Below are 9,089 nucleotides of genomic sequence, written 5' to 3'. Positions count from 1 at the left end.
TAGGCGACCGACTATCAGGATTCCCTCTTATGTAACCGACCTCATGTAACCCTAGATCTCTTCGGTGCCTATATAAACCGGAGAGTATAGTCTGGATAGGGACATTCATTACCATATACACATAGGCTAGGCTTCTAGGGTTTAGCCATTATGATCTCGCGGTAGATCAACTCTTGTAATGCTCATATTCATCAAGATCAATCGAGAAGGAAGTAGGGTATTACCTCCATAGAGAGGGCCCAAACCTGGGTAAACATCGTGTCCCCTGTCTCCAAAAACGGTTCCTCTGCCTCTGCGTCCTCTCGATTCCCTCTTCCTCTGCGTCACCCACTCTCCCAACAATCTGGCTTCTGGATCGATGAGTTCTCCTTCCTGTCAATTATGTTAGTAGTTCTCCAGTAGCAGCACATACGATGGCCTTCTTCTTGTCAATTTCTTGTTCTCCTGCTTCTTTATTTTGTGCAAACAGATTCATCTGCCTGCAACATGTAGTCAGTTGCCTTATGAGAATTTTGCACACAGATTCATCTGCATGCAACATCTAGTCCGTTGTCTTGTCAATTTCTTGTTTTTCTCCTACTTCTTTAGTTTGTACACACAGTTTCATCTGCATGGCCGATGGACAATTCATAGATACATGTTTATTCTTGATTGTTGATGCAATTGTTTAGATAAATATTTCAAGAGCATAAATTTTGATTGTTAATTCGCATATACTCCCTCTGCAAGGAAATATAACAACTTTTGGTTCACTACTTCAGTGACTTCTTTACAGAGGGAGTACTTGTTTAGTTTAAATTGTTCATGCACTTGTTTACATAAGCTTTCAATAGCGCCAAAATTACTATACTATCTGCCGTCATATTCTTCTCGGCTTATTGTTACCATATTATTGTCATGCTTCATCTCTTATACTGGTTTCATCAATTATAGTCCTCCGGCATGGCGTTCGAGAAAGATTATGCTGCTAGGGCAGATGGAAATACCAATTTTTTTGTGAAGTACATGAACAAGGCTAGCTGTGTTGAGTACTACATTGGCAGATTCAAATACTGGCTGCGGAACGACGACCAGAAGATAGTTGCACTGGATGTGGAGTACACCTGGCCTCGTGGTCCGACACAGATGGCTGTCGTGGTCCAGTTTTGCGTTGGCATCTACGTCCTCGTGTACCACATAAGCGTTGCCTGATCCAGTGACAATTAAGCCAAAGTATGGCTTGGCTGACTACGCTGGTTCCATCATCCACCACAGCTACAACAAAATGAAGGATGCTATCACAGAAGATGACCACCATATATGGGCAGAAGCACCCTTGCCCTTGAAGAACATCTATTATGCTTCCATGGACGCGTATGCCACCTACGATGAATACATGCGCTTGGTGAACTTCCAGAAGGGGTTCGAGAGTCAGCGCCAGCATCTCGCCAAACCATCTAGGCGGTCAAAGAAGTCCGGAAGCAAGAATGAATCAACCTAAAATGTTTCTTCTATTTATCTAGCTGATAGTCTGTAAAATTTATTATACTGCTAGTAAGTCGTAAGTTCAAATTTCCTACAAGTTGAATCATCCTTTATTCTAGCTGTCTTGCCTAATTTGATCCACGTTCATGAGATATTATACTTAAGACATTTATTTTGTTTCGGTTTCGCTAGCTATGATACAGAATGCGATAGCCATTTTTACCAAAAGAATATTTCAGATTTATAATGAATACTGTTCTCAACTGGGTTTGAATAGAGAATTTTTTTAATTGCATAGAGAAAGTTTTTTTTAATCAAAAGAAGGGTTGCCCCCTCTGATTTTCCATTAACAGAAACCACATGGTCTTTCAAGCCCCTGATATAAACTACAGCTAGAAACTAAATTAATGAACTAGCAGCACAAATCATACATGGTAGCAAGCCCAGCCAGACTTAACACGAAGGTCCAAAAAATAAAACTATGGCAGAGGACAGAAAATATATCTGAGAGATGCGCAGGCGACACCGCAGTACCCTGTGACTCCACACTTGCGATGAACTATACAATTCACCTGCTACATGCTCTAGCCTGCGCATATAGACCATCAACACCTCTTTGCTCCCAAAATCAGCACCTCTTTGTTTACCACCTTCATCTGCAATATAGACCATCCCATGATCCACAAGCAAATTAGCTAAACAAGAATCATAAGATCACTATACCATTTATTTTGTAATCTCACAATATTCCTGCATTACCAAAGAGTCAAGAACACAACTGATGCCCTTCCCGCATCTCCTACGCAAACACTCATAGGTAGTTCTACCATCTTAACTCCATGATTTAAAATATTAATAAAACCCCCTTAACGATTCCATTTGCATTACCCTTGTTCATGATTATAGCCAGGGAAACAGCAGCCAATAAAGCAACCACCTCTGTAAGCCCTATTTTGAGTCCTGTATAGGGCCGAATCCTAGCATTTACTCTAACTGCAACATGTCCTCCTCTCATAGTCATCATCACCCAAGACATAATGAAGACGTAACCCCATAGACGCATAACTGCTATCAACATAGTTTTCGCAGTATACCTAGTGTAAAGGACACTCTTGCGTTGTCGTGCTACATTTGTGGCTCCTCGGTCAGCATGTTCATAACCACCTTGATCTGAAGATCTTCACGGGTGGTGGTCTTGAAACCGAAAAGAACGGCTTAATGAACCTTGAGCTCTTCACTGTCAACAAAATCACTCCATCCCTTGCCGAAGATGATGCGGCCATCATCACACTTGTGGTACTTGACCGGCATGAAACTATCCTTGCACAGTCGAATGCCAGCAAGCCCATCTCCCGGTATGTCCCCATCTCCTGGGGTCTTCAGGGCATCGACAACTTTCACCGGTAATCTCTGTATGCACCGTCATAGGAAGAAAAATTATCAAATATGTGAAGGAGCAGTAAACAAAAGGATCTTTAGCTACATCTACATATATTACATAAGGATCTACAGTTATGGGAAACAAAAGGATATGCAAAAACACACATCAGTGTATTCACTGGTTTCAGCTACAATAGCATATCATTAATCTTTCTCTCCATGAAAAAACAAAGAAAATTGCATACACATAGAAAATACTAGTCCACCAAAAACATACCATTGTCTTTCCTGCTATGTTCGACTTGGTGAAGCGGTGGACAAAAAATGCACCTATATAACCTTTCTTCATCCCAAAAGGTCATGTAGGTTACGCTCCTCTTGCTTCGTCAGATTAGTTCCCTTCGATATGACAGCTAATTCTAGAGGATCTTTACGCTCTTCGTTTTGGTTGCATGTCCTTGGCAGGTTGCAGCAGTACACCATAGGAATTTCTTCAGTCAAATCAAAGGAGACAAGGTCGCCTTCTCGCAGGTCGAAGTCTTCAACAAACCTGCACCAGTTTTCACCACAGATGATCGCCCTTGAATTCCCTTTGTACACGCCAAAATAATACGTGGGGCTCCCTCTCGCTTGAAAATCAATGAACTGTCTGGGACGGCGCTGAACTGGTGCCATGCGTAGCATGGCACGATCTATACATGTAGAATTTAATTGCTATTTATTTCCTACATTTTGTTAATCTTCAAAGTAGAGGGGAACAAACAAAATACAAGTAAAAATTGACATGATTATTTATACCACAACTGAAGTGTCCCCATCTAGCCTGATGGTAAATGTCAACCCATCAGCATCGGGCCTGTTGCAGTCCTGTCGACAGGTTATGCACACCACCTATGTAAACAAAATAAAGTGAAGAAAAGCAAAGGATGAGAATTTAAGAAAAGGGCTTATGCATGTAAACACACTATGCAACAATCATAAAGTATAATCAACGAACGTACTGCAACAGTAATCAACAATCATACACTTGAACTGAGCGGGTGGCTCGCCCTCCACTCCTCATAACCCCGCAACACAGCGCGTGCCCGCCGCACCACAGCTTGTTCAGACATGTCCTTCTCTTGATCGTCGACCGACAGCATGGGCTCACCTCGAGCGTCGACGCACGGCATTGGCCCCTCCTCCTCTGCAGCACAACTGAGGTAGTGTCTGAGACTGAGCAGTAATCTCTGAGAAAAGTCCTATCAAAACATAAATCCTACTACTGCTGTTACTCGGCCCACCCGAATGTACACATGCACGCCTTCAACATACAGCCCATCTACATACATCCGCATCCAACAATATGTTCCTTGAAAATGAAAAGAAAATCTATTCTGGACGGACGAAGGATCGTCAAGGTAACCAACTCAATTAGCCACTTGTCTGTCATATTGGAGAAAATGAACTTACTTCACTTTTTCCTGGTACTACATAACCACAAAATAAAGATTAAAATAATTCCTAAAAACTCTGATATATTGTACGCCCTCACATTTATAATCTTTAAAATATGAACTAATTTGGGCAACAGAATTAAGATGTTATTGTTATTTCCCTACAAAGATACAAATATTTGGATCAAAATTTCATATTTTGCAAAAAAACACTCTAGTAAATATTATTCTGAGAAACGTTTAGTTGACTTGCAATCTAGGACTACAAGTTAATGGATGCCTTACTAAACCCAACCTAATTTCGGCCTAAAAAGGAAGTTAATCCACTAGCCCAGCTTATAAGTTTTGAGCCCACCCTCTGGTTTCTTCCTGGATTCGCCACTGCACAAGGCCAATATTATTTTAAGTTTTTAAAGGACTGTTTGCTGAAATTTTCTGCTATTGTGTTATGCATCTGCACTTGTTCATTGTTATGAAAACCCTGGAATACCGAAACCCTAGAAAAAATACCCAGCAAGCCACCGATGTAGAAAACTTCCTTCAATATCTGCATCGCCTTCCATCTAACCTCCGATTTAAAAATCCTAACTATCTAATCTCTGACTTTGAAAACCATATCCAACTCCCGAAACAGCAACACAACAAGGATCAAAGAAGTCGAAGATTACAAGTTAGAGTTTCTCACTTCACCTAGTCGCCGGTAATCGCTAGGTGCTTGCTGGCGGCCTCCCAATCTCACTCCGCGCTCTTCTGCTGAAACCGTCGAGAGCGGCCAGGCGAGTAGGCGGCGGGGTCGCGGCGGGGTGGTTTGTGGGGAGGGTGGGGGTGAGGGGGCGGGGGTGTGTGGGCGATGGGGGTGATGACATGGACCCTATCCGTGTCAAGCACAAAAAATAACGGCCCGTGGGTCCAGTTCGTAATGAAACAACCAAACAGGCCCACAGGCCGCTTACCAGTCACAAAGTAAAACCCTATGTTACTAATAAAAAACACAAAGCAAAATCCTTTTGTCTAAAAACAAAAACAAAGGAAAATCATAAAAAAGAGAGAAATCCTTTTTGGGTGAGTTCAACATGAACGTGATGGTGAGAGGCTCAAGGAGGAGTTTTGTGCATTTACAACACCGTTCTTTTAGAGAGAAAAAAAATGCACCTTACAATGTGAAATTATAAAATCGTTATTAATAAGTGCTGAAAATTACTTATTTATAAACAATTGTTTCTTTCCAGAAAAAACAAACTTCAATAATGGGGGTAGGTAATTGCGTCGCCTTTCTCGCCCCCCCCCGCATATTCGGGCCATTTACCGCATTTCTATGGTTGTAACCTCGAAAGTTCAAGATCTTACGCGGCCACCATTAAATCATAGCAGGGAATGGGATGAGTGCCCCATGTTAAGCTCTTTGGTCCATATATGTGCCATATGCTACCAACGGGAGGCGTGGCCTCGACGCCGTTCTATACAGCTATGATGTCCATCCGCTGTCGTTATAATCAATGCAAATTCGTGAGGGGCTAAAAATTCACCGGACCTGGCGTGGTGTCATCGTACAACCCCTAGAGGGTGTGGTAAAACATCGAGAGCGGCATGCATTGGCCCTCACATAGGCTGTGTGCAAACGGGACCATATCGAATGTCGGATCAAGCCATCGAGAGAGAATGCGTCCGGCCTGTGAAAGGAGTGCGGGGCCTGTTCCTTCATTTGCCTCAAATCTTGATGACACGTGATGTTAAACCTAGTAACCAAGGCCTGTCTCATGCATCGCACTCAACTGGACCCACAACATGCATGCACACATGTCCACGTATGAGTCTAAACGGCGGGGATGCATGGTTCGCGGACTGGCGTAAGTGGTGTGAGTCCAGTTTGGATCTAGCTACCAAGAGGTAACGCATGATTCTAAACGGCTACCAAGAGGATGCATGTCCACGTATGAGTCTAAACGTCTACGTGATGCTCCACACATGGGTCTAGACGGCGGGTCTGCATGTGGTTTGGATATAGCTACGAAGAGGTAACGCGTCCGGTTTGTGCCTCGGCGGTGCTTCACGGGGTCTGGCGTGTTCTCATCGTATGGCCCATGAAGGGTGTGGTCAAACACCAAGAGCAGCACGCATAAGCCCTAACGCGGGCTATGTGGAAACGATGCCATATCGCATGCTGGATCTAGCCAATGGAGGTAAAGAGTTCGGCATGCAGACGGAGTGCAGGGCCCGTTCCTTCATTTTCCTCAAAGTTCGTTACCGCTTCATGTGGGCCCTATCCAAAAAGGCCCATCCAGTGCATCACACACAGCTGGATTCACACCATGCATGCACACTTGGCCACGTAGACACCCACCGTAAACCTTTAGCCAAGTTGACCCACACCATCCATCCACCCTTGAATCCACCTCGGTTAGTTGGATCTCCGACGAGTCCCTTCCATCGGTACGCCAAGCATGTTAAAACGACACACAGCTACACGTCTTGCACACCGAGATTGGCGCATCATGCACTAGTGCCAACAAACATGTCCAGCTAAGCATCTTTGCCCATTGTCTGGATCGAGGCGGCTAGCGGTGCATGTTGCCGGCCCGGTTGCCTAGCGGTGCATGCTATGGGTAGACATGAATCGCATCACATCAGATAAAGATTCCCCTCTCTTGTACCGGACGCCAGAGCAGCACACATGCATGGTAGAAGAATCTGCGCGGTTGATGTGGGAGCTTGGATGAGACGCCATGGGATAGGTGCATGCTGAAATTCAAGATTTAGGAATTGATAACAAAATGAAAACGACAATTCAATTGTTTGTGCAGGTGTACAACATGTTTTAAGGAAAATGTGGAATATGACACGTTCACATGCATTTTGGCAACAAGTGCACTTTTAGAGGGGGAAAACAGGTAGCCTCCATGCCTCCCACGATTTTTGTTCCATGTATTTCGCCACAAATATTGGAGGAAAAAATAAAAATGTATTTTCCCCTCAAAAAACGACTTGGGAAGAAGATCTCAAGTATCCATATTTAGCTACTCCGTAGAGGTTGCCCCCCGTGGGGAGATTAGATCGACATGTCCTTGATTTTAGCGCGAGTTCAACGTGAACGTGATGGTGAGAGGCTGAAGAAGGAGTTTTGTGCGTTTACAACAACCTTTGTTTTTTTGACGTGGCACCTTGCATTCCAATTACTGGGGACCGACCAAATCGGCGATCACAGCACAATTTAAATCTGGAGGGAAATCCTCATGCCAGACTTGCTGGTACCCAGGAGCACCTTTGTTTTAGAACTGTATAATAATAAATGAAAGAGAATATGTGAAAATCCAAAAAGAAAAAGGATATGCATACAAGATGGGCCAGCCCAACCTTCTACAGGGACGCGTGGTCCAGAACACGGGTGAGGTTCGCCTGGGACAGCCCAACGCTGAGACGCATCGGGCGCAACTGACGGGTGGTGGGAGTTTAGTCCCACCTCGCCAAGCGAGACGCGCATGCACCTACTTATATACGTGGCTGAGAAACCATTTGCATGAGCCTCTCCCACTGAAACAACATGTTCCGTATCCAGTTCCATGTATGCCCTGTTGGGCCTACTATCAGGAGAAATCAATATCCGACAGGCCTGCATCCTGGCCCATATGGTTGGGTTTCTAGTCGTATGCAGGCCGTGGGGTCTGACATCTCCTGTTAGAGGTGGGATTTTTCTTTTGTATATGGTCACATGTTTATGATTGGACCATCTCCAATGATTTTTTTGACCATCTCCAAAATAACCCCAAATTTGTTGTACACGGTGCCATAAAAGTAACAAACAGGATATCCAAAAATAAAACTCAAAATTTTGAAGTTTACACTGTCCGCTTATGTAAAATTTCGTGGTAAGGCAAGTGAGCTAGCTCATGACCATAGCCATGGCATACATTGTTCAAATGGCCTCAAACCGTTCCCCTTTAGCCAAGTTGACCCACACCATCCATCCACCCTTGACCCCACCTCGGTTCGTTAGTTCTCCAACAAGTCCCTCCCTCCGTATCCCAAGCATGTCAGAGCGACACATGGCTACCCGTCTTGCACACCGAGATTGGGCATCATGCACTAGTGCCAGCAAACATGTCCAGCTGAGCATCTTTGCCCATCGTGGACACTACCGCATGGTCTAGATCGAGGTGTCTAGCGGTGCATGTTGTCAGCCTGGTTGGCTAAGGGTGCATGATATGGGTCAACATGAATTGTATTGCATCACATCCAGATTCCCCTGTCCGGTACCGGACGCCGGAGGCCCGGAGCAGCACGCGCATGGTACAAGAATCTGCACGGTCGCTGGCGGAGCTTGGATAAGACAAATTTGACCTAACCGCCATGGGGTAGGTGCATGCTGAAATTAATATTTAGAAATTGTTAACAAAATAAAAACGAGATTTCAATTGTTTGTACAGGTGACACGTTCACATGCAATATGGCAACTAGTGCACTTTTGGAGGGGAAAAACAGGTGCACTCGTTCCACCGTGCCTCCCACAATTTTTCTTCCATGTATTTCGCCACAATATTGGAGGAAAAAAGAAGAATGTGATTTTGCCTCAAAAAATGACTTGGGGAGAAATTCTCAACTAACCATATTTAGCTACTAGGTGGAGATTGCCCCCTGCGGGGAGATTCGATCTACCTCTCCTTGATTTTAGGGTGAGTTCAACGTGAACGTGATGGTGAGAGGCTCAATGAGGAGCTTTGTGCGTTTACAACACCTTTGTTTTAGGAAAAAATAAGCACCTTATAATTTGAAATTTTAAAATCCTTATTAAAACCTGCTAAAAATCCTTATTTG

The sequence above is a fragment of the Triticum aestivum genome, chromosome 2D (assembly GCF_018294505.1).
Source record: "Triticum aestivum cultivar Chinese Spring chromosome 2D, IWGSC CS RefSeq v2.1, whole genome shotgun sequence".
Taxonomy (NCBI): Eukaryota; Viridiplantae; Streptophyta; class Magnoliopsida; order Poales; family Poaceae; genus Triticum; species Triticum aestivum.
The sequence above is the reverse complement of the archived record's forward strand: the minus strand, read 5'-3'. Positions refer to the sequence as shown.